This window comes from Balaenoptera borealis, assembly GCF_965194805.1.
Source record: "Balaenoptera borealis genome assembly, contig: HAP1_SCAFFOLD_81, whole genome shotgun sequence".
Classification (NCBI taxonomy): Eukaryota; Metazoa; Chordata; class Mammalia; order Artiodactyla; family Balaenopteridae; genus Balaenoptera; species Balaenoptera borealis.
Genome location: NW_028123982.1, coordinates 1,742,828 through 1,757,256, shown reverse-complemented (window position 1 = coordinate 1,757,256; position 14,429 = coordinate 1,742,828). Strand labels below are relative to the sequence as shown.

Here is a 14,429-nt window from a genome sequence, read left to right as displayed (position 1 = left end):
TCTCAATGCTCCCTGGCCCCTGTCATCACAATGCTCCATGCTCATATCATCACAATGCTCCATTACCCATGTCATCGATGTGATCCATGACCCCTTTCATCACAATGCTCCATGACCCCAGTCATCACAATGCTCCATAGCCCTTGTCATCACAATGCTCCATTAGCCCTGTCATCACAATGTTCCATGACTCTTGTCATCAAAATGCCTCATGATCCATTTAATCACAATGCTCCATGACTCCTTTCATCACATCCTCCATGATACTTGTCATTACACTGCCCCATGACCTTTTTCAGAACAATGCTCCATGATACCAGTCATCACAATGCTCCATGACCATTGTCGTCACAATGCTCCATGCCCCTTTCAACACAATGCTCCATGACAACTGTCATCACAATGCTCCATGGTCTTTGTCATCACAATTATACATGGCCCCTGTGATCACAGTGCTCCATGACCCCTTTCATCACAATGCTCCATGACCACTGTCATCACAATGCCCAATGATACCTGTTTTTACAATGATCCATAACCCTTGTCATCACAATGCTACATTGCGCTTTTCATCGCAAAGCTCCATGACCGCTTTCAGCACAATGCCACATGACCCCTGTCATCACGATGCTCCATGGCCCTTGTCATCACAATGCTCCATGAAACATTTCCTCACAATGCTCCAGTACGCTTTTCATCCAAATTCCCCATGGCCACTGACATCACAATTCTCCATGACCCCTGTCATCGTAATGGTCCATGACACGTTTCATCGCAATACTCCATGACACCTCTCATCACAATGCTCCATGGCCTTTGTCATCACAATGCTCCATGGCCCCTGTAATCACAGTGCTCCATGACCCGTTTCATCTCAATGCTCCATGACCTCACTCATCACAATGCCCAATGACCCTTGTAATCACAATGCTCCATGGCCCTTGTCATCACAGTGCTCCAAGCCTTTGTCATCACACTGCTCCATGGCGCCTGTTATCACAATGCTCCATGCCCTTGTCATCACAAGGCTCCTGAACTCTTGTCATTATAATGCTCCATGTCCGTTACATCACCATGCTCCATGACACTTGTCATCACAATGCTCCATGGTCCCTCTCATTACTGTGCTCCATAATAACTTTAATCACATTTCTAGATGACCACTGCCATCACAATGCCCCATGAAGTTGTCATCACAATTCGCCATGACCATTGTCATCACAATGCTCCATGAACCATGTCATCACAGGGTCCCAGGACACTTGTCATCACAATGATCCATTACCACTTTCATCACAATGCTCCATGACTACTGTCATCTCAATGCTCCATGGCCTTTGTATTCACAATGCTCCATGGCCCCTGTAATCACAGTGCTCCATAACACCTTTCATCATAATGCTCCATGACCACTGCCATCTCAATGCCCCATGACACCTGTCATCACCATTCTCCAAGGCCCCTCTCATCACAATGCTCCATGACACTTGTCATCCCATTGCTCCATAACACCTGTCATCACAGTGTTCCCTGCCCATGTCATCACAATGCTCCATGTCCCCTATAATCATAGTGAACCATGTCTTTTACCTCACAATGCTCCAGAATTCTTGTCATCACAATGTTCCATGACCGTGTCATAACAATGCTACATGACCCTGGTCATCACATTTCTCCATGATCTTTCTCATCACAATGCTCCCTGTCACTTTTCATCACAATTCTCAATGACCACTTTAATCAGTATGCTCGCTGACCATTTTCATCACATTTCTCTATTGTCATTAGAATTCCCCATGGCCCCTTTCTTCACAATGCTCCATGATGCCTGTCATCACAATGCTCCATGGCTTTTTTTATCACAATGCTCCAGGACCAGTTTCATCACAATACTGCATCCCCGTTGTCATCACAGTGCACAATGAAACCTTTCATTCCAATGCTCCATGAAACTTGTCATCACAATGCTCCATGGCCTTTATCGTCACAATGCTCCCAGGCACTTTTCATCACGATCTTCCATGAAAACTTTCATCACATTGCTCCATGACCATTGTCATCACAATAGTCCATACCCTTGTCAACACAATGCTGCATAATCCCTGTCATCACAATTCTCCATGACTGCTGTCATCACAATAATCCAGGACAATTTTCATAACAATACTTCATGCCCCCAGTCATCTCAGTGCTCCATGATACCTTTCATCACAATTCCTAGATGATCAATGTCATCACAATGCCCCATGACACCTGTCATCACAATTCGCTATGACCCTTGTCATCACAAGAATCGATGAACCGTGTCATCACAGTGTTCCAGGACACATGTCATCACAATGATCCATGACTACTTTCATCACAATGCTCCAATACACCTGTCATCACAATGCTCCATGGTCCCTCTTATCATATTGCTCCATGATCTCTTTCATCACCATGCTCCATGACCACTGTCATCACCATGCCTCATGACGCCTGTCATCTCAATGCTCCATGGCCCCTTTCATCCCAATGCTCCATGAACCAAGTGATCACAATGTTCCCTGCCCTTTTCATCACAATGCTCCATGGACCGTGTCATCACAATGCTCCATGCCAATGTCATCAAAATGCCCCATGACACTTGTCATCACAATGCTCCATGGCCTTGTCATTAAAATGCTCCAGAACTCTTGTCATCATAATGCTCCATGCCAATGTCATCAAAATGCCCCATGACATTGGTCATCACAATGCTCCATGGCCTTTCTCATCACAATGTTCCATACCCCCTGTCATCACAGTGCTCCATGATACCTTTCATCACAATTCTAGATGGCCACTGTCATCACAATGCCCCAAGACACATGTCATCACAATTCGCCATGGCCCTTGCCATCACAATGCTCCATGACCCATGTCATCACAATGGTCCAGGACACTTGTCATCACAATGATCCAAGACCACTTACATCACAATGCTCCTTGACTCCTGTCATCACAATGCTCCATAGCCTATGCATTCGCAATGCTACATCGTCCCTGTAATCACATTGCTCCATGATCCATTTCATCACAATGCTCTATGACCCCTGTCATTGCAATGCCACATTATACCTGTCATCACAATGCTCCATGGCCCCTGTCAGCACAATGTTCCATGACAGATGTCATCACTCTCCTCCATGGTCCCTGTAATCACAATGCTCCATTCCCTTGTCAACGCAATGCTCCAGAACTCTTGTCATCATAATGCTCCATGCCCGTCTCATCACAATTCTCCATGACACTTTTCATTAAAATGCTCCATGGCCTTTATCATCACAATGCTCCATGGCCCCTGTTATCACAGTGATCCATGGTACCTTTCATCACAATGCTAGATAACCTCTGTCATCACAATGCCCGAGGACACCTGTCATCAGAATTGGCCATGGCCCTTGTCCTCACAATGCTCCATGCCCTTGTCACCACAATGCTCCAGAACTATTGGCATCATAATGCTCCATGCCCGTCTCATCACAATGCCCCATGACACCTGTCATCACAATTCGCCATGGCCCTTGTCATCACAATGCTCCATGATCCATGTCATCACAATGTTCCTGGACACTTATCATCACAATGAACTATGACCACATTCATCACAATGTTCCATGATCCCTGTCATCACACTGCTCCATGGACTATGCATTCAAAATGCTCCATGGCCCCTGTAATCACATTGCTCCATGATCCCTTTCATCACAATGTTCTATGACCACTCTCATCACAATACCCCATGACGCCTATCATCATAATGCTCCAAGGCCCCTCTCATCACAATGCTCCATGAACCCTGTCATCACAATATGCCATGACACTTGTCATCACAGTGCTCCATGAACACCTGTCATCACAATATTCACTGCCCATGTAATCACAATGCTCCTGGTCCCCTGTAATCACAGTGCTCCATACCCTTTTCACCACAATGCTCCAGAACTCTTGTCATCATAATGCTGCATGCCCGTGTCATCACAGTGCTCCATGTCCACTTTCATCACAATGCTCCTTGACCCCTGTCATCACAATGCTCCATGGCCTATGTATTCACAATGCTCCATGGCCCCTGTAATCACATTGCTCCATGATCCTTTTCATCACAATGCTCTATGACCACTGTCATCACAATGCCACATGACACCTGTCATCACAATGCTCTATAGCCCCTGTCAGCACAATGTTCCATGACAGGTATCATCACAATGATACAAGACTGCTGTCATCAGAATGTTCCCTGCTCTTGTCATCTCAATGCTCCCTGGCCCCTGTTATCACAATGCTCCATGTCCATATCATCACAATGCTCCATTACACATGTCATCGTAGTGATCCATGACCCCTTTCATCACAATGCTGCATGACACCTGTCATCACAATGCTCCATAGCCCTTGTCATCACAATGCTCCATAGCCCTTGTCATCACAATGCTCCATTAGCCCTGTCATCACAATGTTCCATGACTCTTGTCATCAAAATGCCTCATGATCCATTTAATCACAATGCTCCATGACTCCTTTCATCACAACCTCCATGATACTTGTCATTACACTGCCCCATGACCTTTCTCAGAACAATGCTCCATGATACCAGTCATCACAATGCTCCATGACCATTGTCGTCACAATGCTCCATGCCCCTTTCAACACAATGCCCCATGACACCTGTCATCACAATTCGCCATCGCACTTGTCATCACAATGCTCCATGAACCCTGTCATCACAATGTTCCATGACAGTTGTCATCACAATGCTCCATGACCCTGTAATCACAATGCTCCATGCCCTTGTCATCACGATGCTCCAGAACTCTTGTCATCATAATGATGAATGCTCGTGTCATCACAAAGCTCCATGATACTTGTCATCACAATGTTCCATGGCCTTGTCATTACAATACTCCATGGCCCCTGTCATCACAGTGCTCCATGATACCTTTTATCACAATTCTAGATGACCACTGTCATCACAATGCCCCAAGACACATGTCATAACAATTCGCCATGGCCCTTGCCATCACAATGCTCCATGACCCGTGTCATCACAATGGTCCAGGACACTTGTCATCACAATGATCCATGACCACTTACATCACAATGCTCCTTGACTCCTGTCATCACAATGCTCCATAGCCTATGCATTCGCAATGCTACATGGTCCCTGTAATCACATTGCTCCATGATCCATTTCATCACAATGCTCTATGACCACTGTCATTACAATGCCACATTATACCTGTCATCACAATGCTCCATGGCCCCTGTCAGCACAATGTTCCATGACAGATGTCATCACTCTCCTCCATGGTCCCTGTAATCACAATGCTCCATTCCCTTGTCAACGCAATGCTCCAGAACTCTTGTCATCATAATGCTCCATGCCCGTCTCATCACAATTCTCCATGACACTTTTCATTAAAATGCTCCATGGCCTTTATCATCACAATGCTCCATGGCCCCTGTTATCACATTGATCCATGGTACCTTTCATCACAATGCTAGATAACCTCTGTCATCACAATGCCCGATGACACCTGTCATCAGAATTGGCCATGGCCCTTGTCATCACAATGCTCCATGCCCTTGTCAACGCAATGCTCCAGAACTCTTGGCATCATAATGCTCCATGCCCGTCTCATCACAATGCTCCATGACACTTGTCATCAAAATGCTCCATGGCCTTTGTCATCACAATGCTCCATGGCCCCTGTTATCACAGTGCTCCATGTTACCTTTCCTCATAATTCTCGATGACCACTGTCATCACAATGCCCCATGACACCTGTCATCACAATTCGCCATGGCCCTTGTCATCACAATGCTCCATGATCCATGTCATCACAATGTTCCTGGACACTTATCATCACAATGAACTATGACCACATTCATCACAATGCTCCATGACCCCTGTCATCACACTGCTCCATGGACTATGCATTCAAAATGCTCCATGGCCCCTGTAATCACATTGCTCCATGATCCCTTTCATCACAATGTTCTATGACCACTCTCATCACGATACCCCATGACGCCTATCATCATAATGCTCCAAGGCCCCTCTCATCACAATGCTCCATGAACCCTGTCATCACAATGTTCCATGACACTTGTCATCACAGTGCTCCATGAACCCCTGTCATCACAATATTCACTGCCCATGTAATCACAATGCTCCTGGTCCCCTGTAATCACAGTGCTCCATACCCTTTTCATCACAATGCTCCAGAACTCTTGTCATCATAATGCTCCATGCCCGTGTCATCACAATGCTTGAAGAACCTTGTCATCACAATGCTCCATGAACCGTGTCATCACAAGGTTCCAGGACCCTTGTCATCACAATGATCCATGACCCCTGTCATCTCAATGCTCCATGATCTTTGTATTCACAATGCTCCCTGGCCCCTATAATTGCGGTGATCCATGACCCCTGTCATCACAATGCTCCCTGGTATATTTCATCACAATTCTAGATGACCACTGTCATCACAGTGCTCCACGGCCCCTGTCGTCAGAGTCCTCCATGATACCGTTCATTACAATTCTACATGACCACTGTCATCACAATGCCGCATGACACCTGTCATCACAATTCGCCATGGCACTTGTCATCACAATGCTCCATGAACCATGTCATCACAATGTTCATGGACAATAGTCATGACAATGCTCCATGACAACTTACATCACAATGCTCCTTGACCCCTGTCATTTCATTGCTCCATGGCCTATGCATTCACAATGCTCCATGGTCCCTGTAATCACAATGCTCCATACCCTTGTCATCGCAATGCTCCAGATCACTTCTCATCATAATGCTCCATGCCCGTGTCATCACAATGCTCCATGGCCCCTGTCATCACAGTGCTCCATGATACCTTTCATCATAATGATAGATGACCACTGTCATCACAATGCTCCATGACACCTGTCATCAGAATTGGCCATGGCCCTTGTCATCACAATGCTCCAGGACACTTGTCTTCACAATGTTCCATGGCGCATTTCATCACAATGCTCCATGACCACTTTCATCAAATTGCTCCATGATGCCTGTCATCACAATGCTCCATGGCCTTTGTCATCAAAATTCTACATGGCCCCTGTAATAACAGTGCTTCAGGACAACTTTTATCACAATGCTCCATGACCACTCTCATCACAATGCCAGATAAGACCTTTCATGACAATGCTCCATGGCCCTTGTCATCACAATATTCTATGACTTCTGTCATCACAATGCTCCATGCCCCTGTCATCACAATGCCCCATCACCCCTGCTATTACAATGCTCCATGACCCCTGTCGTCGCAATGCTCTGAAACCCTTGTCATCACAATATTCCATGATCCGTGTAATCACGATGATCCATGAACCATTTCTGTACAATGCTCCAGTACCCCTTTCATTAAAATGCTCCATGGCACTTGTCATCAGAATGCTCCAGGAACCCTTCCATCACAATAATCCATGACCCGTTTCCTCACAATTCTCCAGGACCGCTTTCATCACAATGCTCCATTCCCTTGTCATCTCAATGCTTCATGGTCCCTGTCATCAAAATGATCCATGCCCTCGTCATCAAAATGCTCCAGAACTCTTGTCATCACTATGCTCCATGCCCATGTCATCAAAATGCTGCATGGCCCCTGTCATCACAATGCTGCATGACCCCTGTCATCACAATGCTCCATGCCCGTATCATCACAATGCTCCATTACCCATGTCATCGTAGTGATCCATGACCCCTTTCATCACAATGCTGCATGACACCTGTCATCACAATGCTCCGTGGTCTTTGTCATCACAATGCTCCATGACCACTGTCATCACCATGCCCCATGACCCCATTCATCACAATGCTCCATAGCCCTTGTCATCACAATGCTCCATTAGCCCTGTCATCACAATGTTCCATGACTCTTGTCATCAAAATGCCTCATGATCCATTTAATCACAATGCTCCATGACTCCTTTCATCACATCCTCCATGATACTTGTCATTACACTGCCCCATGACCTCTTTCAGAACAATGCTCCATGATACCAGTCATCACAATGCTCCATGACCATTGTCGTCACAATGCTCCATGCCCCTTTCAACACAATGCTCCATGACAACTGTCATCACAATGCTCCATGGCCTTTGTCATCACAATTATACATGGCCCCTGTGATCACAGTGCTCCATGACCCCTTTCATCACAATGCTCCATGACCACTGTCATCACAATGCCCCATGACCCCTGTCATCACAATGCTCCATGGCCCCTGTCATTACAATGCTCCATGACCACTGTCATCACAATGTTCCATGATCGCTGTAATCACAATGACTCATGACACCTTTCCTCAGAAGGCTCCAGTACGCCTGTCATCACAATGCTCCAATGACCGTCTCATCACAATGCTCCATGATCCCTGTCAGCACAACGTTCCATGACAATTGTCATCCCAATGCTCCATGACACCTGTCATCACAATGTTGCCTGCCCATGTCATCAAAATGCTCCATGTCCCCTGTAATCACAATGTTCCATTACACCTGTCTTCACAATGTTCCCTGCCCATGTCATCACAATGCTCCATTACCAATGTAATCAAAATGTTCGCCTGCCCTTGTCATCAAAATGCTCCATGGCCCCTTTAATCACAATGCTCCATGAACCCTGTCATCACAATGTTCCATGACAGTTGTCATCACAATGCTCCATGACCCTGTAATCACAATGCTCCATGCCCTTGTCATCACAATGCTCCAGAACTCTTGTCATCATAATGATGAATGCTCGTGTCATCACAAAGCTCCATGATACTTGTCATCACAATGTTCCATGGCCTTGTCATTACAATACTCCATGGCCCCTGTCATCACAGTGCTCCATGATACCTTTTATCACAATTCTAGATGACCACTGTCATCACAATGCCCCAAGACACATGTCATCACAATTCGCCATGGCCCTTGCCATCACAATGCTCCATGACCCGTGTCATCACAATGGTCCAGGACACTTTTCATCACAATGATCCATGACCCCTGTCATCACACTGCTCCATGGCCTATGCATTCAAAATGCTCCATGGCCCCTGTAATCACATTGCTCCATGATCCCTTTCATCACGATGTTCTATGACCACTCTCATCACAATACCCCATGACGCCTATCATCATAATGCTCCAAGGCCCCTCTCATCACAATGCTCCATGAACCCTGTCATCACAATGTTCCATGACACTTGTCATCACAGTGCTCCATGAACCCCTGTCATCACAATATTCACTGCCCATGTAATCACAATGCTCCTGGTCCCCTGTAATCACAATGCTCCATTCCCTTTTCATCACAATGCTCCAGAACTCTTGTCATCATAATGCTGCATGCCCGTGTCATCACAGTGCTCCATGTCCACTTTCATCACAATGCTCCTTGACCCCTGTCATCACAATGCTCCATGGCCTATGTATTCACAATGCTCCATGGCCCCTGTAATCACATTGCTCCATGATCCTTTTCATCACAATGCTCTATGACCACTGTCATCACAATGCCACATGACACCTGTCATCACATTGCTCTATAGCCCCTGTCAGCACAATGTTCCATGACAGGTATCATCACAATGATACAAGACTGCTGTCATCAGAATGTTCCCTGCTCTTGTCATCTCAATGCTCCCTGGCCCCTGTTATCACAATGCTCCATGTCCATATCATCACAATGCTCCATTACACATGTCATCGTAGTGATCCATGACCCCTTTCATCACAATGCTGCATGACACCTGTCATCACAATGCTCCATAGCCCTTGTCATCACAATGCTCCATTAGCCCTGTCATCACAATGTTCCATGACTCTTGTCATCAAAATGCCTCATGATCCATTTAATCACAATGCTCCATGACTACTTTCATCACATCTTCCATGATACTTGTCATTACACTGCCCCATGACCTTTTTCAGAACAATGCTCCATGATACCAGTCATCACAATGCTCCATGACCATTGTCGTCACAATGCTCCATGCCCCTTTCAACACAATGCCCCATGACACCTGTCATCACAATTCGCCATCGCACTTGTCATCACAATGCTCCATGAACCCTGTCATCACAATGTTCCATGACAGTTGTCATCACAATGCTCCATGACCCTGTAATCACAATGCTCCATGCCCTTGTCATCACAATGCTCCAGAACTCTTGTCATCATAATGATGAATGCTCGTGTCATCACAAAGCTCCATGATACTTGTCATCACAATGTTCCATTGCCTTGTCATTACAATACTCCATGGCCCCTGTCATCACAGTGCTCCATGATACCTTTTATCACAATTCTAGATGACCACTGTCATCACAATGCCCCAAGACACATGTCATAACAATTCGCCATGGCCCTTGCCATCACAATGCTCCATGACCCGTGTCATCACAATGGTCCCGGACACTTGTCATCACAATGATCCATGACCACTTACATCACAATGCTCCTTGACTCCTGTCATCACAATGCTCCATAGCCTATGCATTCGCAATGCTACATGGTCCCTGTAATCACATTGCTCCATGATCCATTTCATCACAATGCTCTATGACCACTGTCATTACAATGCCACATTATACCTGTCATCACAATGCTCCATGGCCCCTGTCAGCACAATGTTCCATGACAGATGTCATCACTCTCCTCCATGGTCCCTGTAATCACAATGCTCCATTCCCTTGTCAACGCAATGCTCCAGAACTCTTGTCATCATAATGCTCCATGCCCGTCTCATCACAATTCTCCATGACACTTTTCATTAAAATGCTCCATGGCCTTTATCATCACAATGCTCCATGGCCCCTGTTATCACATTGATCCATTGTACCTTTCATCACAATGCTAGATAACCTCTGTCATCACAATGCCCGATGACACCTGTCATCAGAATTGGCCATGGCCCTTGTCATCACAATGCTCCATGCCCTTGTCAACGCAATGCTCCAGAACTCTTGGCATCATAATGCTCCATGCCCGTCTCATCACAATGCTCCATGACACTTGTCATCAAAATGCTCCATGGCCTTTGTCATCACAATGCTCCATGGCCCCTGTTATCACAGTGCTCCATGTTACCTTTCCTCATAATTCTCGATGACCACTGTCATCACAATGCCCCATGACACCTGTCATCACAATTCGCCATGGCCCTTGTCATCACAATGCTCCATGATCCATGTCATCACAATGTTCCTGGACACTTATCATCACAATGAACTATGACCACATTCATCACAATGCTCCATGACCCCTGTCATCACACTGCTCCATGGACTATGCATTCAAAATGCTCCATGGCCCCTGTAATCACATTGCTCCATGATCCCTTTCATCACAATGTTCTATGACCACTCTCATCACGATACCCCATGACGCCTATCATCATAATGCTCCAAGGCCCCTCTCATCACAATGCTCCATGAACCCTGTCATCACAATGTTCCATGACACTTGTCATCACAGTGCTCCATGAACCCCTGTCATCACAATATTCACTGCCCATGTAATCACAATGCTCCTGGTCCCCTGTAATCACAGTGCTCCATACCCTTTTCATCACAATGCTCCAGAACTCTTGTCATCATAATGCTCCATGCCCGTGTCATCACAATGCTTGAAGAACCTTGTCATCACAATGCTCCATGAACCGTGTCATCACAAGGTTCCAGGACCCTTGTCATCACAATGATCCATGACCCCTGTCATCTCAATGCTCCATGATCTTTGTATTCACAATGCTCCCTGGCCCCTATAATTGCGGTGATCCATGACCCCTGTCATCACAATGCTCCCTGGTATATTTCATCACAATTCTAGATGACCACTGTCATCACAGTGCTCCACGGCCCCTGTCGTCAGAGTCCTCCATGATACCGTTCATTACAATTCTACATGACCACTGTCATCACAATGCCGCATGACACCTGTCATCACAATTCGCCATGGCACTTGTCATCACAATGCTCCATGAACCATGTCATCACAATGTTCATGGACAATAGTCATGACAATGCTCCATGACAACTTACATCACAATGCTCCTTGACCCCTGTCATTTCATTGCTCCATGGCCTATGCATTCACAATGCTCCATGGTCCCTGTAATCACAATGCTCCATACCCTTGTCATCGCAATGCTCCAGATCACTTCTCATCATAATGCTCCATGCCCGTGTCATCACAATGCTCCATGGCCCCTGTCATCACAGTGCTCCATGATACCTTTCATCATAATGATAGATGACCACTGTCATCACAATGCTCCATGACACCTGTCATCAGAATTGGCCATGGCCCTTGTCATCACAATGCTCCAGGACACTTGTCTTCACAATGTTCCATGGCGCATTTCATCACAATGCTCCATGACCCCTTTCATCAAATTGCTCCATGATGCCTGTCATCACAATGCTCCATGGCCTTTGTCATCAAAATTCTACATGGCCCCTGTAATAACAGTGCTTCAGGACAACTTTTATCACAATGCTCCATGACCACTCTCATCACAATGCCAGATAAGACCTTTCATGACAATGCTCCATGGCCCTTGTCATCACAATATTCTATGACTTCTGTCATCACAATGCTCCATGCCCCTGTCATCACAATGCCCCATCACCCCTGCTATTACAATGCTCCATGACCCCTGTCTTCGCAATGCTCTGAAACCCTTGTCATCACAATATTCCATGATCCGTGTAATCACGATGATCCATGAACCATTTCTGTACAATGCTCCAGTACCCCTTTCATTAAAATGCTCCATGGCACTTGTCATCAGAATGCTCCAGGAACCCTTCCATCACAATAATCCATGACCCGTTTCCTCACAATTCTCCAGGACCGCTTTCATCACAATGCTCCATTCCCTTGTCATCTCAATGCTTCATGGCCCCTGTCATCAAAATGATCCATGCCCTCGTCATCAAAATGCTCCAGAACTCTTGTCATCACTATGCTCCATGCCCATGTCATCAAAATGCTGCATGGCCCCTGTCATCACAATGCTGCATGACCCCTGTCATCACAATGCTCCATGCCCGTATCATCACAATGCTCCATTACCCATGTCATCGTAGTGATCCATGACCCCTTTCATCACAATGCTGCATGACACCTGTCATCACAATGCTCCATGACCACTGTCATCACCATGCCCCATGACCCCATTCATCACAATGCTCCATAGCCCTTGTCATCACAATGCTCCATTAGCCCTGTCATCACAATGTTCCATGACTCTTGTCATCAAAATGCCTCATGATCCATTTAATCACAATGCTCCATGACTCCTTTCATCACATCCTCCATGATACTTGTCATTACACTGCCCCATGACCTCTTTCAGAACAATGCTCCATGATACCAGTCATCACAATGCTCCATGACCATTGTCGTCACAATGCTCCATGCCCCTTTCAACACAATGCTCCATGACAACTGTCATCACAATGCTCCATGGCCTTTGTCATCACAATTATACATGGCCCCTGTGATCACAGTGCTCCATGACCCCTTTCATCACAATGCTCCATGACCACTGTCATCACAATGCCCCATGACCCCTGTCATCACAATGCTCCATGGCCCCTGTCATTACAATGCTCCATGACCACTGTCATCACAATATTCCATGATCGCTGTAACCACAATGACTCATGACACCTTTCCTCAGAAGGCTCCAGTACGCCTGTCATCACAATGCTCCAATGACCATCTCATCACAATGCTCCATGATCCCTGTCAGCACAACGTTCCATGACAATTGTCATCACAATGCTCCATGACACCTGTCATCACAATGTTGTCTGCCCATGTCATCAAAATGCTCCATGTCCCCTGTAATCACAATGTTCCATTACACCTGTCTTCACAATGTTCCCTGCCCATGTCATCACAATGCTCCATTACCAATGTAATCAAAATGTTCGCCTGCCCTTGTCATCAAAATGCTCCATGGCCCCTTTAATCACAATGCTCCATGAACCCTGTCATCACAATGTTCCATGACAGTTGTCATCACAATGCTCCATGACCCTGTAATCACAATGCTCCATGCCCTTGTCATCACAATGCTCCAGAACTCTTGTCATCATAATGATGAATGCTCGTGTCATCACAAAGCTCCATGATACTTGTCATCACAATGTTCCATGGCCTTGTCATTACAATACTCCATGGCCCCTGTCATCACAGTGCTCCATGATACCTTTTATCACAATTCTAGATGACCACTGTCATCACAATGCCCCAAGACACATGTCATCACAATTCGCCATGGCCCTTGCCATCACAATGCTCCATGACCCGTGTCATCACAATGGTCCAGGACACTTGTCATCACAATGATCCATG

General features: G+C 46.0%; 1 long non-coding RNA gene across 6 annotated transcripts in view; it reads right to left on the bottom strand.

Annotated features, from left to right (window-relative positions):
- Window positions 1–1,292: 1,292 nt before the first annotated feature.
- Window positions 1,293–14,429, bottom strand: part of LOC309621247 — a 492,961-nt gene continuing 479,824 nt past the window's right edge. For 5 of the 6 annotated variants that reach the window (XR_014239860.1, XR_014239861.1, XR_014239862.1 and 2 more), the window contains one exon: window positions 1,293–1,682. This is a non-coding gene — a long non-coding RNA (uncharacterized lncRNA). Of the gene's footprint in view, window positions 1,683–2,576; window positions 2,599–14,429 lie in introns of those variants that run through there. The other variant, XR_014239865.1, reaches the window with a different exon arrangement.